This window comes from Dasypus novemcinctus, chromosome 14, assembly GCF_030445035.2.
Source record: "Dasypus novemcinctus isolate mDasNov1 chromosome 14, mDasNov1.1.hap2, whole genome shotgun sequence".
In the NCBI taxonomy this organism is placed as follows: domain Eukaryota; kingdom Metazoa; phylum Chordata; class Mammalia; order Cingulata; family Dasypodidae; genus Dasypus; species Dasypus novemcinctus.
Window position 1 is genome coordinate 10,648,015 of NC_080686.1, and position 14,938 is coordinate 10,662,952.

The 14,938-nt window shown below is 49.1% G+C and overlaps 1 non-coding gene and 1 pseudogene across 1 annotated transcript; one reads left to right on the forward strand and one right to left on the reverse strand.

Annotated features, from left to right (window-relative positions):
• The first annotated feature begins 10,012 nt into the window (after positions 1-10,012).
• On the forward strand, positions 10,013-10,134 carry LOC111763104 (small nucleolar RNA SNORA38; annotated as a pseudogene).
• Positions 10,135-12,298: 2,164 nt separating this feature from the next.
• On the reverse strand, positions 12,299-12,405 carry LOC111763105 (U6 spliceosomal RNA). Its single transcript, XR_002796044.1, has one exon. It is a non-coding gene; the product is annotated as a U6 spliceosomal RNA (small nuclear RNA).
• Between the last annotated feature and the right edge of the window lie 2,533 nt (positions 12,406-14,938).

Genomic DNA, 14,938 nt, shown 5'->3' on the forward strand with positions numbered 1-14,938 from the left:
TTCATTGGCTGTGTCTGTATAAACCTAAGTGTTGGGACATAAATGCACGGAGATTAAAGTTAGATCCGATTTTTCAAAAAAGCTTTAAAAACTCCATTTTGCCAGATAACCAGTTTGACTCTATAGTTCAGTTTTTACAAGATGGTTGCGCTGGCTTAGTAAAGGCACAGCCACGCTCTCGCCAGGCGATTGTTTCCCACACACAGGCGTCAGGATCCGGTTTGCTGCTGCTGTTCAGCCTGACTCTCTTTTCTTCTTTTTGGCTGTTTATTTGCAACACCAAACTGATCCAACCTTGCTTTGGTGCTCGGAGATGCACCTGGATGGCAATACCTTGCCAAAGAAGAGGTATCAGCGAGTGTCCGGGAATCTTCTCAAAATACAGCTATGTCCACGGAGGAACGCCTCCTACTTCCAGGATCCCAGAAATGGCACGCCGTCCCACCCGGGGCGCCGGCGCCCGCCTTCTCCCCCGTCCTCCCAAGCGAGGGTCGGCGCTCCGGGACCCGGCGAGGCGGGCGCCCTCCAGCGGCCGCCCGGCTCACCAGGGCACGAGGCCATCCTCGGCCTGGAGGGCTGGGCAGGGGCTTTCTCCAGGCCTGGCCGGGTCCCGTCTCTCCTCTCCTCTTCGCTTCCGTATCTGCAAAGGCAAGGCAGCACGCAGAAGCAAGGCTGCAGGGCCAGCATGAGGAAGAACGTGAGAGAACAGGAGTTAAGCTTTGTGGCGGAGACAACGAGGAGGTTCTGATTTGGTTCCTTAGACGGGTTTCCCCTGGGGACCAGCTCGGAGACAACGCCTGTACCCCCAGAGTCGGCGTTGACCGAGAGGCACCTGGGTCCGGGCACGTGCACTGTCGGGCGTGCCCCCCCCGGGGTTCCCCCTGCCCTGGGGTTCGCCCGGCCCAGGGTACCCGCGCCCTGCCCAGCTTCCCCAACGCCGTCCCGCCACCCCAGTCGTCTCCCACTACTCCTCCCCCAGGCCCCCCGCCCGGCTTTCCTTCCCGCCCCCGCCTCCTCCTTCCCCTCCAGCCCCTCCCCCCCTTCCCAGCCCGGGGACCCCCTCCCCGCCGCCCGCCCCGGCGTCCCCGCTCCTTACCCCGCGTCCGGGTCTCCTCCTCCTAACTCCACCGCCCCAGGGCCCCCTCCTCCCCGCCGCGGCCCCTCCACCCCGGGCCCCCGGCCCCCGCCTCCCCGGGCCGCACGGACGCCGCCCGCCAGCGCTGACCGCCGCCCCCGCGCCCGCTGGCGCCAGCCGCCCGATGGGTCTCGCACTTTGATTATTTGTGTTAACAGTTAATTTAGCACCGCGGCCACGTGTGCCAAAGCGGCCTCCACTTCCTCCCCGCTCCCAACAAATGGCGCTTTAATGAGATCCTTTCAAGGCGGCTCCGGCCCCTCCCGCCTCCCGGCCTCGGCCGGCACAGCCCGCGCCCCGGCCCTCCCCGACGCGCCCTATCTCGGCGGCGATCTTCTCGAAGCTTGCAGGAAGGCAGCTAATTCTGGCCGCTCTGTCCCTCCACCCACACCACTCGGCGGAGTCAGGGAAGATTTATAGGGAGGGCCCCGAGGGTTTCCAAGGTGCTTTCCTGCACGGAGGGGTGCGCGCGCCCGTGCGCACGTGTGTGCGCGCGCTCGCCGGGTGCAGGGCTGGGGGCTGAAAAACCTCCTGGCCGGCGGCCGTAGTGACACACTGGGCAAACTATACTTTTTGCATGATAATTCCACTAAAGATCCCTTTCGCCTCCCCTGCCGATATTTCTTTCCACCTCCAGATCCGGTTTCACCCCCCCTCGCTCGCTCCCTGGCGGGGATCTCCGCGCTACTCCTGCTTCAGGTGGACCCCTGCGGCGGGCGCTTTGGGTCAGAGCCCTTCCCCGGCAGTTCTTCCAGCTCTGTTGCAATAGCAGGAAGGTGTGGCGGCCCCAGCGAGACGCAGAGGCACTTGGTGTTCATCCCAGTTCTTTTGTCCTTTTAAGAGTTTGATTTTTCCTTTGCTCAGATTTCTAGTAGTCATCACGTCCGAGAATACGAATACTGTTTAGACGTTTCCTGTTGGGGAGAAGTTGTTCGTGCTCAGGGAACTGAGGCGGGATAGGGGTTTTGAAAGCGGAGCCGCTGTGTGTCCGGTGCCAGAGCCCCAGCCAGAGAAAGGAGACGGGAGGACTCCCGAAGTGTTGGGGGCTGGGCGGTGGGGACCCGCGAGCGGCTGGGTCTGCCCTGGCTCGAAGGGCTCGAGGCCGCCCGGGTCCCAGCTGTCCTCAGCCCAGTGCAGCTGAGTCCAGGGACGGCCCGGGACCAGACCCAAAGCCCTGCGCCTCTTGGAACCTCACCGCAAGTGGCCTTCTCAGGGAAGACCAGTCCCTCTGAGACAAGTCTTTTAACGCCTGGAATCACCTTTGCGCTGGGCCAGCGTGCTCATTTCACTCGCTACCCCTACTGGACTAGGTAGGGCCTGCCCCTCCTCTAGCCACATCTTCATTCAAACTGAATTACCCCGTGTAGTCACCTACAGCTTGGCAAAATACTCTGTTTCTCTCCAAATGAGTGTGCTTTGGGCTGACCACAGCCTTCAGGGAGAGAGGCAGAGGTGGTATTTCCATATGAAAAGGTGAGATGTCTTGAGCCCATATTTATTGTGATATCTGATTGGGGATAATAAAACCAACCTTCTTTTTTTTTGAAGGTCCCATTCAATGGCCAAGTCCTAATCCTCATTCTCACTAAGTTCTTTGGAATATTTGATAAAATGGTTCTATCAATCTGTCTCTTGTAACTTCTTTGATCCCTGTAAATATGAACCAGCCCTTCCATCTCCCTTTACTCCTTGTACTTCCTTTCTGTGGATGGTCTGAAGCCTGCTGGTCCAACAAATGCCTGTTTGCAGATAACTCTAAAATCTAAACCCACCAACCCCCAATTCCCCCCTTTCCCATCCCCCCATCCCTTGGTAACCGCTAATCTGCTGTCTGTCTCTGAGAATTTCCTATCTCTAAATACCTCTAATACATAAAATGTTTGTCCTTATATGCCTTATTTCACTCAGCATAATGTTTTGAAGGGTCTTCCATGTTGCAGCATGTCTCAGAACTTTACTCCTTCTTATGGAATAAATAATATTTATTATTATGAATAATTTTCCACTGTGCGTATGTATCACATTTTGTTTATCCCTTCATTTGTTGATGGACACTTAGGTTGTTTCCACCTTTTGGCTATTGTGAACCATGCTGCTATAAACATTGGTCTATGATGTGTGAGGCGTAATGGGCAGTGTCTGAAATGTTAGGTTACGTGGTGTGTTAGTTTGCTAAAAGCTGCTGGGAGCAATAAACCAGAAATGGGTTGGCTTTTGCAATGGAAATTTATTAGAAAAAAAAAGCTTACATACAGTTCTGGGAAGTGAATGTGGCTCAAGTTATGAGGCCTCCGCCTACCACATGGGAGGACCCAGGTTTGATCCCTGGGGCCTCCTGGTGAAAAAGAAGAATAAAGGCATGCCTGTGCAGCAAGTCAGTGCTTACGTGATGAGCCGAGTGCCCACGTGGGTGCCCACATGGTAAGCCAATGCCCATGTGGTGAGCCGAGTGCCCATGCAGCAAGCCCAGTGCCTGCACAGTGAGCCAGTGCCTGCACAAGTGAGTCACGCAGCAAGATGATGAGGCAACAAAAGGGAGATGAAGGGGAGAGTCAAGGTGAAGCACAGCAGAGACCAGGAACTGAGGTGGTGCAATTGACAGGGAACTTCTCTCTACATCAGAGGTCCCCAGGATTGAATCCCAATGAATCCTAAAGGAGAAAGATGAGAAGAGAAGACAAAAAGAGAAATAGATACAGAAGATCACACAGTGAATGGACACAGACAGCAAAAACAGCAGGGGAGGGGAAGAAAAGAAATTTAAAAAAAAAAGGAAAGGCTTATAGTCCTGAGGCTGTGAAAATGTCTGAATCAAGGCTTCATCCAACAATGATTTTCTCTCTGAGGACTGGCTGTTGGTGGTCCTGGATTCTTCTCACATGGCAGGGCACAATGGTGGCATCTGCTAGTCTTAGTCTTTGCCTTCTCCTCCGGGCCTTGCTGGTTTCAGCTTCAGACTGCTCTGTCTGTGGCTTTTCTCCTGGTTTCATTGGTTTCAGCTTCTGGAGTCCTCTCTGTTTCTGAAGCTTTTTTTCCCTGTGTAACTTTTTATTCCTTCATTTATAAAGACCTGCAGTAAAAGGATTAAGACCTACTCTGGTCTACACCTTACTGAAGTGATCTAATCACAAAGAAAGTCCCTTAACTGAATCTAATAAAAAGACCCCATCTACCATAGATTTACACACACAGAGATGAATTAGATTTTCTAGGGTCCACAAAATCTTCATACTGCCATGAACAGTAATAGTATGTTTAACTTTTTGAGGAGCCAACATATTGCTTTCCACAGTGATTGTACCATTTTACATTCCCACAAACAATGCACTGGAGTTCCAACTTCTCTGCATCCTCTCCAACAATTACTTTCCATTTTTTAACAATAAGAGCTATCCTTGTAGGTATGAAGTGATATTTCATTGTGATTTTGATTTGCATTTCTCTAATGGCCAATGATATTGAACATCTTTTTATGTGCTTGTTGGTCTTTTGCATCTCCTCTTTGGAAAGATGTCTGTTCAAGTCCCTTGTCCATTTTTTAATTGGGTTGATTGTCTTTTCTCTTGAATTTTAAAAGTTCTTTACATGTTCTGGATTTTAAGGCCTTATCTGATATTTGGTTGGCAACTATTTTCTCTTATTTTATAGGCTGTCTTTTCACTTTCTTCATAATGTCCTTTGAGGCATGCAAGTTTTTAATTCTGATCAAGTTGAATTTACCTATTATTTCTTTTGATTCTTATTCTTTTGGTGTCATATATAAGCCCTTATGTTATCTTCTAAGGATTTTATCATTTTGGCTCTTATATTTAGACCCTTAATTCATATTGGGTAAACTTTTGTATATAGTACAAGGTAGGGGTCCAACTTCATTCTTTTGCATGTGAATATCCAGTTTTCCCAGCAGACTTATTCTTTCCCTATTGCACATACATAGCACCCTTGTGAAAAAAATAATTGGCCATAGATGTGTCAGTCTATTTTCGACTTTCAGCTCTGTTCTTCTGGTCTATTTGTCTGTCCTATGCCAGTACAAAACTGTTTTGATTTCTGTACATTTGAAAGTGTAAAGTTTGAGTTTTCCCAATCCTTTCCTTCTTTTTTCAAGATTATTTTGGCTATTCAGGGCCTGTAGCAGTTTGATATGGTTATGAATTCCAAAAATAGATATTGGATTATGTTTGTAATCTGGTCTGTACCTGGGCATGATTAAATTATGATTAGGGCTTAGATTGGGCCATGTCATTAGGGCACTGAATCCCCACTCCTTGGTGGATGGGGGTGGGGAAACCCACAGATATACGACATTGCAAAGGACAGAGTGGAGGGTTTTTGATGTTGGAGTTTGATGCTGAAGCCTCAAGCTGGAGCCCCGGGAAGTAAGCTCACAGAGGAAAGAGAAGCCAGCTCCAGGAAGAGAGGAACCCTGAGCCCAGGAAGAAGCAAGCCCTGGGAAGAGAAGAACCCTGAACCCAGAGAGAAGCAAGACCCTGGAAGGGAGGAACCCAGAAGCCTGAGCCCTCGCAGATTGTCAGCTGCCATCCTGCTCCAACATGTGAAAATAGACTTTGGTGAGGAAAGTAACTTATGCTTATGGCCTGGTATCTTTAAGCTCCTACCCCAAATAAATACCCTTTATAGAAACTAACCAATTTCTGTTATTTTGCATCAGCACCCCTTTGGCTGACTAATACAGGACCCTTGTGCTTCCATATGAATTTAAGGATCAGCTCTTTGATTCCTAAGAAAAAGGCTGCTAGAATTTAGGTGGAGATTGTGTTGACTCTGTGGACTGCTTTGGGTAATACACCTTGCAATCCATGAACAGGATGTCTTGTTATTTATGTAGGTTTTCAGCAGTGTTTTTTAGTTTTCAGGGTACAAATCTTTTTTTATATCCTTGATTAAATTTATTCCTAGATATTTTATTATAGATGCATTGTAAATGGGTATTTTTCCTAAAATCTAAACGTTTAGTCCCAAACACCAGACCCATGTTTCTAACTAAATTGGACATTTCCAAGGCATTGAACTGTCATCATTGAAAATGCAACATGTTCATTTATTCATTAGTTTGTTTGTCCAAAAAATGTTGAGAAGCCCAGTAGTCTCTGTTTTTGGTGTTGGGGATATAGTAGTGAAAAACAACAAATCAGCAAAGTCTCTGCTGGGGAGAGTCTCCTAAAGAGCGAGGCTCAAGCCTGAACCCTAGACCTCTGTTCCCTTCATCTCTCTGGCTCAAATATTTGGAATCTATTTAGTTTTTCCCCTTTTATTTATTTCTTACATCTAGTAATGGCCTGCTGGGTTAGGTTTCTTCAGTGTGTGTGTGTGTTTACCTGGCATCCAAGTTTCCTTACCACCTGGGACTAAATTAACGTCCTAACATATCTTCCTTTAATCTACTTCCTGTCCTCAGGGACACACTAAAGGTCTCTTCCGGAGCCTGCTCCACCTTTCCTGCCATTCTGCTTTTGCTGTGTGCCTTTTCTCTTTGTCTACAATGCCCACCACTCACCATCCCTACCAATTAAAATTCCATCTATCCTCTAAAACCCAACTCAAATGCCATGTTTTCCAAGCAGCTTTTTTCAGATTTACCCCAACTGAAAATTTTATCTTTCTTTCCCAAACTCTTCCAGCATTTTATTTGATTTCTTCCATGACATCACCATGTGTTAATATTACAGCTATCTGAACTCCCTACCAAACTGTAAGCTCCCTCAGTACAGAGACCTTGATTATTTATTCTTTTGGTTCCGTAGTGAAGGCAGAGCCTCTTAGCTTGCAGATCTAAGCAGTGAATGTTTTTGGGTGAATGACTAATTGACTGAGCTCACAGAGGAAGCAAACTTCTTTTGAACTTTATAAGGGGTCATATCCAGGGTTGCTAATCTGAAGAGCAAATGATCCTTTTTAAGAAGAGAGGAAGGTTGTCAAGTTGTACATGAATAGAAATAAGACAGCACTATTACGGCCAAACCAGACAGAGGCTGAGATGGAGAAGCTAAAATCTTCAACTGAGTGCATTTTTAGTAAGAATTGAAATAAGATTGTATCTGGGGCACAGAAAAAAAAATAATGTAGGTGGGATAAAGTGAATGACCTAACCCAAGTGTCAGTGTGAAACTGGGATGGAATGCCCCAGAAGAACAGTGATCCTGAGGACTAAGAGAAGGGATGGCGATTAGTGAGTCTTCTCAGCAGTGTGGAGTGAACTGAGGAATGAGGCTTGTTCTTGTGTAGGCTCTGCCATGTGCGATTTGTTCCTTGGATTTTCTTTCTGCTCCTGTGGAAGGAGGTGGGGAGGGGGCCGTAGAACCATGACATCTTAAAGGATGAAGTGTCACTGTGGGGAAGAAATCTACATTCCTGCTAGCTAGTCAGTGGTAGAACTGGGAACACAGTCCCTTTGCTAGGTACAATACAAGAGGAACAGAATTCTCTAGGCAGGCCTTCTAAGGTGCTTTTGGTTGCAAGTAACTGAGAGCCCACCTTAAAGTGGCTTAAACCATAAAGAGATGTGCTGTCTTACTCAGAAAATCCAAAGGTAAGGCCGGCACCAGGATGGTGACTCCATTTCTTCGTGATCTTTGAGCGCTGCCCTTGGCTATGCGTGGTGTTGTCCACAGCTGCCACTTTGCGATCTTTGAGCGCTGCACTTGGCTATGCGTGGTGGTGTCCACAGCTGCTGTGCACCATGCTCTGTGATTGACTTGCGCCTGTCAGAGCGCCTGGGGCAGTCCACGTTCATGCTTGCAGTTGGTGAGACTCCTTTGGACTGACTGGTCCCACAAGTCTTTGGACTCGTCTTGTGCTTAGGGGATGTTCTGGTTGATGGGCTTATAGGCCAAGTTCCAGAACAATCATTGACAAGAGAGATGGAGATGCATACTTGTCTGAGACAAATTGGGGCTTCTTCCTGGAACTAGAGATGGGGGTCCAATTTCCCTGAGTTACACAGGCTGCATAGGATGTACATAGTAAGAAATTTGGCCTCCAAAAAGCAGTCTAGTCTTTGTCCTGCACCCTTGGAATTTCCCATCAGAGTATCTTGTGTCATTTGTAAGTAGGCCCCAGACCACACCTGATAGAGATGATAGGGTTGGGTGGCCAAACTTGTGGTCTTGGGCTGGGGCTGACCACACCAGAAAGCAACCATGATGAGGGGTTGGGGGCTTCCAGCCACCTCATGGCAGCCCATATCGGCTCACCTCCCTTACCTCTAGGAGAGGAGGCAGCTAGACACTGAGTTCAACCACATGGGCAATGGTTCCACCAATTGTCTCTACATAATCATGATTAAACTCAGGACACTGGAAACTTCCATGATTGATATTGACATCTCCATGCTGGGAGAGGGATGTGTTCTGACTCCACGGGGAGAGGACACGCTTGATTTGAGAACCCCCAGATCTCGCCCCATGCATCTCTTCTGATTTGTATCCTTTTACTTTAGTAAAACTGTAACTGTAAGTTTATGCTTTTAGTGAGTTCTGTGAGTTGTTCCAGCAGATTAGCGAGCCCAAGGGGAGTCGTGGGAACCCCTCCCGTGTAGCCAGTTGGTCAGAAGGGCAGGTGGCCTGGGCTCCTGCGCTGGCAACTTGTGTCTGAAGGGCAATCTCACAGGATTGTGGCGAGTCTGTGGGATCCAGCCTGACTCTAGGTAGGAATTGAGTGTCTATTGGAAGTGTTGCAGCCATGACAAAACTTAGAGGGTGCTACCTGCAAAGGGCAGGGAGGAAGAGGAATGGGTGGTTGAGGGGCCACCAGAGAATGACACAGTAAACAGAAGTGCAGCTCCTCAGGGATCTTTACAGACCGGGTTGGGAAGCACACATGAGCATATCGAAAACTTACAGAAAAGATTGGTTGAGTCTTAAATACTTCCTGGACAGATAATTCACTTAAAAAAAAATTACCCCAGGTGCCTTAGGCCGCGCTCTCTGCCCGCTGGAGGGTGCATCTACGCCAGCTGCAGAACCCGCCTCCTCTTTTCCTCTTCCTCATACACTTTCTTACACGCCTGTTTCCTTCCCCCATTTCCTCTCCTGCACCTGCCTCAGTCAGCCCCCTTCCCACTCGGAATGCTCTGCTGCCCTTTCTCACTCTCTCTTTATTTATAAGTCTTTTTTTTTTCTTTCTTCCACAGACACAGATGCATGGTACACAAAAGTAGAGCTTTAACTCCAAGTTGAAGGAGATAACCAGAAATAGCTCCTATTACTGGGCCTACAATTCTCTGGACATCGTACATACATCATCTATATGGAGAGCGCACAGGGACTCCGGGAAGGGCCTGCAAAGCAACTTGCCTAAAACCACAGCTATACTGTTGTCGGGAGGCTGACTGCAAACCTCAAGCTTTTTTTTCCTTTTACAATCTTCTGCCAGTGAATAGCTCTTGAGGGAAATTTTAACATTACATAGATTTTCATCGCCAGCAGAGGTGGCTGAATAAAGAAGATCAAAGAGGCTTTGGTGTTTTCTAACTGTTCTCTTATTAGACATTTAACGTGAAGTAGCCCCAGACCAACCCATCTCACACAGTGGAACTATTTGCTACATCACTCCCTGGCACAAATTTGGAGAGACCACGGGCCAAAGGGTGTCCCTGAAACGTTGCTCCGTACGGTTGGAAATCTGCCAGCCTGGGTGTGTGGTTAGCTTTTCAAGACTGGAGCCCTGTGCCCTGGGGGGTTTCTCAGAGCTAAGGCATGTGCGGCAGGTGAACAGAGCAGAAAGAGACAGCCAAAGCTTGCCTAGATTTTGTTAGGTCCTATGCTTTACAGTCAAGGCTCTTACACATACTGACACATTGGCTGTTGGAGTGTCCCTCCGCAGGTACAGAGATGTGCCCTTAGGAAGACAAGTCCTTCCTCCTACAAAGGCACGTCTGTGGCTCCCTGTCCTTGGACCTGTAAGAACTGGAGGCGAAGAATCAGAGAAGTCAGGAGCCCGTTTGCTCCCGCAGGCTCAAGGTCATCCTGCCCACACAGGAAATACTAGGAGATGAGCATTCTTAGAAATCATCAGTGCCCTTATAGAACACCAGTGTACCAAGTGTTCTGTCAAGAAATTTTATTTAAGAACATTTATTAAGCATCTACAATGTCCACCTGTATGAATATTTTTCTGGGGTAGATTTAAAAAAGAGATCTATATTGTCAGTTATAAGATGGGAATTTTAAATTTTAAGAGATGCCGCCAAATTGTCCCTCAAACGACTGTCCATTTATATTCCTACCATTAGTGGGAGTATGATAAAATCCATCTGATGGACAAAAAACAAAAGAAGGCAAGTCCTATTGTGCTAATGTGTGAAGAGCGTAGTGTATTCCACTGAAAGTATTAACCCGGGCTCCTAGCTAAGCTTACAATTAGCGACTTATTTTTATTAGCCAAGATACATTTTTTCAGTTCCTCTTTAAATTCTGGGAGCTATTCCCTATCTTGTCAACAAACGGCCATATCCTTTAAGTTGGACAGAACAGGTTTCTGTAGCTTGCAGTCGAAGAGAGCTCACCGGTACCATGACAAGGCAGATGGTTTAGAAAGCATGGAAATGTGACGTTTTACCAGTGGGCTGTCACAGACACCGTCAGCCTGAGATTCGAGGCTGAGTCTCCGTGAAGAAGCCAGAGGGAGGACTGGTCTAGCCTGCCATTCCAGGAACACATTGTTTAATCGTTCACAGTGAGAGGGAAGGCCCAGGGAAACAGCGGGTAGTTCCTGAGTGCAGAATGATCTATCGGGCAGCTTCTCACTTCCTCGTCAGGACTTGTGTCCTGCTGTCCACCTGGCTAGATGGCACCTGCCTGCTTGACTGCCCTAAACCACTTCTGAGCCTTAACTCTCTGAATAAAGCTGTATTTATGGATAGAGGCAAAGAAAAAAATCAGAGGTAATGGTTTTTAAACGAGGGTCAGGGATAGAACTTAGAACTAAAATATATTTGAATCTTAGGAGCTTATCTATCGGTATTTTGATACCCCCCTCCTCATCTTCCTTTCAGTCCATCAGGACCGTCAAAGGCTCAACGCTAAGACTTCCAGATCCCCAAGCTGGCAAGCAGGGGAGACGTGGCTGACGGGCGGCTCTGCCTGGGAAAACGGAACAGGTTTTGTAGACACTGGATCTGTCCAGGCTTCGGCGGTCAGGCAGCCCCCACCCCTCACTTAGTAGATGAGACGCTGAAGCCCACAGGTTCAGATTGAGGCCGATGAGATATTGGAGGTGGTCTCATGATGGGAGTGATCTTGTCCCTGGAAGCCAGGCAGACACAAACATGCACAAGCACACTGGAAATAAACAATCCGCATTGAGGAAAAGGCACGTGGGCCACGGAGAAAGACTTACCCAGCGAGCTGTGTACTCCAGCTGCCCGACGACGCCAGGCTCCACCTCCGTGAGGACTGAGCCTGGTTAGCTGAAAACCACGGCACTATCAGAACACTAACAGCCTGAGTGAGCTGAAGGAAGAGGAAATACAGCTTGACTCTGCGTTGACCTGGGTTTAGAGGCGTGAGGGTAAAAGCAGAACGGATGAGCTTGCTGGTCACAGTTATTGAAGTATTTTTGGTGAATTGATTTTGTTTCTGTCGTTTAAGGCTTTGCATCCTGGGTACCATTTTGTACCTCCTTGGTTTGAATTACAGGAATACGCTCTTCCATTTTTGTCTAAATTCCAGTGTCAAAGTCAACTCTCCGGTGATCTGCTGTAGTCATATCGACAACATTGGAAAACTGGGCATGCAGAGATGAAAACTCAGTCATATGTCTGGATACCCCCAAATGGGCATATTTGGTTGCTTGGGCATTTCCTCGACTTAGGATTTCTAACTCCTGGCCTGTGCAGCTGCAGACTGCTTCTCTGTGTGCTTTGGCCTCTGGTGAGTGTTTTTATCTCCTGACAACTTCCTCATGCACATAGGTTGGTATATGTCTCATTTCATCCTCAAACACAATTTTTAAACTTTGTTTTATTTTTGTCCTTATTTTTTTAAATGTTACATTTAAAAAATATGAGGTCCCCATATAACCCCCACCCCCCTCACTCCACTCCTCCCACATCAACAGCCTCTTCTATCATTGTGGCACATGCATTGCACCTGGTGAATACATTCTGGAGCACTGCTGCACCACGTGGATAGTGGTCTACATAAAAGTATGGAACGCTTCGCGAATTTGCAAGTCATCCTTGTGCAGGGGCCATGCTAATCTTCTCTGTATCATTCCAATTTTAGTATATGTGCTGCGGAAGTGAGCACCTCAGACACTGTTGAAAGTACCCCAGCGGGGTCCTGCATGCATCTATTTGTGTTTTCATGACATTTGTGAAATGATATTATTTGAACCATTTCCTAGATTAACTTCAAACACAGTTAAAACTACCCCCATAAGGAGTTGTGTCTGATCTGTTAGCAATATATAAAGAATTAGTACTTTCTGGCAAAGAAAATAATCCATTCCTAGATACGATGTTGAGTACTACAGAGAGGAGTCTCCCACACAGAGCCACAGATGTCTTGATTTTGAAAAGAATAATCAGCTTTTTTGTTTTCTCCTTTAGGGGAGCATTTTCATCCTTCCTACCCCTGCTTAGGTAAAGAACCACTCTGCAGACTTCTGAGGTTTAAAAGATTTTGAATATTTTAAAATCTGCTAATCTTGATCTCAAAAGAGTTCACTGGAGATGTTGGCATGCCTGGTGCATTGCGGCCAGGCATTTCATCCCTCATCCCTGCAAAGGGGCGTGAGGCTCAGAGCCCAGAGAAGACGGGGCCCCCTGGGGAGGGCTGTGTGTCGAAGTACACAGGCGAGCTTCTGAGAAGCTAGATGTGCACAACCCTCACTGGGGGGTAGAGTTCTGCAAGATGGAACACAACCTTAACCGTCACAGTTCAATAGCAAGATGGAATCCAGGCTTTTCCATTAGGTTATTTGATTTGCACGTAGTGAAAGCTTTATTGTTTCTTGTTAAACCTGCAAGGAAATCAACTAAACTTCCCAGGAAACCTAACCAGGGGTGGGTGCCGCAGAAAGACGTTTCAGTGGGCCGGAGATGCGCCCATACACACCTACGGATGAGTCCTGGTTGCGCACACGCGCCCCTGCAGGAGTGCTCCCGCGGCGCGTCCTTGCGTGGGTGCCGCGCGCTCCCAACTCCCAGACCCGCCATGCTCAGGGTGACTCGTTCCATCTCCAGCTGCCAGCGGAGCTCCGCAGGCTACATGAGAATCACTGGGCACATTCCAGGGGGGCCAGTGGCATTTTCCCTGATGTTTCCCTCCGCAGGGGTCCTTGCTGCTTCTCTGGGGTGACAGGGCTGCGGCACCCAGGCGGCACAGGCGGCCCCACCCTGGGCTCCCAGCTGCCGGGACTCCTTCCCCGAGAGCACTCTGTGTGCAGAGGTATTAGATGAATCAGAAGAATTGCAAATCTGTGTTAGAAGACATTTGTTCTTGGAATTGACTGGTGCCCTTCTGCAGTTTCCAAAGCCAGGGTTACCGCCGCCATTTCCCGAGCTCCTCCCTGCGCCCTCACCTGCCCACGCGCGTCAAGTGCTGCTTCCAGACCTCACAGCGTCATACTCCCAGATAAGGAAACTGAGGCACAGAAAGGATAGGGAACCTGTCTAAAATTTCACAGCTGGGAATGCAGAAGACAGCGGTGACATCCTTGTCTCCGTGGGGGACCTCTGCGTATCCTTTAGAGTCCAGTGCCTCCCACCGGCGTGGGCGAACACAACAGGCATTGCCTGCCATTAGGGCTGTGTTCTGACACCTCCACGCCAGCGCCTAGGCCTGTTGTCCTGAAAGTGAGGCCCAGGATGTCCACATGCTTGGTGTGCAGTAATCCAGCCAGGGACATGAGAGGCAAAATGACAAACGTGGACGACTGGTGGACAGCGGCTGGACGTGGCATGATTGCTGTGCCCTCCGTCAGGCTCGGGATGGTTTGGTGCAGTGAGGAGGCGCACACCTTTCTTCTCTACATTGGTCTACACCGCTAGCTTTTAGAGCTGAAGTCTGGCAGGTGTGCACTCAGTGGGCAATTGCTAAGTGGAAAACAACTTTGGAAAGCCTAGAAAACTCAGGGACGTGGGTCCACTGTGCGCTCTGTCCGCGGGGCGCTCTGTGGGTATGGGGTGTGCGGCGGGAGCACTGCGCAGCCCTGTGGGGTGGGCCTGATGTGGGCCCACTTTGCGCTCTGTGGAGTGAGGTGAGATGGCAGCCCACTGTGCGCTCTGTGGAGTGAGGTGTGATGGGGCCCACTGTGCGCTCTGTGGAGTGAGGTGTGATGGGGCCCTCTGTGCGCTCTGTGGAGTGAGGTGTGATGGGGCCCTCTGTGCGCTCTGTGGAGGGAGGTGTGATGGGGCCCACTGTGCGCTCTGTGGAGGGAGGTGTGATGGGGCCCACTGTGCGCTCTGTGGAGTGAGGTTTGATGGGGCCCACTGTGCGCTCTGTGGAGGGAGGTGTGATGGGGCCCACTGTGCGCTCTGTGGAGTGAGGTGTGATGGGGCCCACTGTGCGCTCTGTGGAGGGAGGTGTGATGGGGCCCACTGTGCGCTCTGTGGAGTGAGGTGTGATGGGGCCCACTGTGCGCTCTGTGGAGTGAGGTGTGATGGGGCCCACTGTGCGCTCTGTGGAGTGAGGTGTGATGGGGCCCACTGTGCGCTCTGTGGAGTGAGGTGTGATGGGGCCCACTGTGCGCTCTGTGGAGTGAGGTGTGATGGGGCCCACTGTGCGCTCTGTGGAGTGAGGTGTGATGGGGCCCACTGTGCGCTCTGTGGAGTGAGGT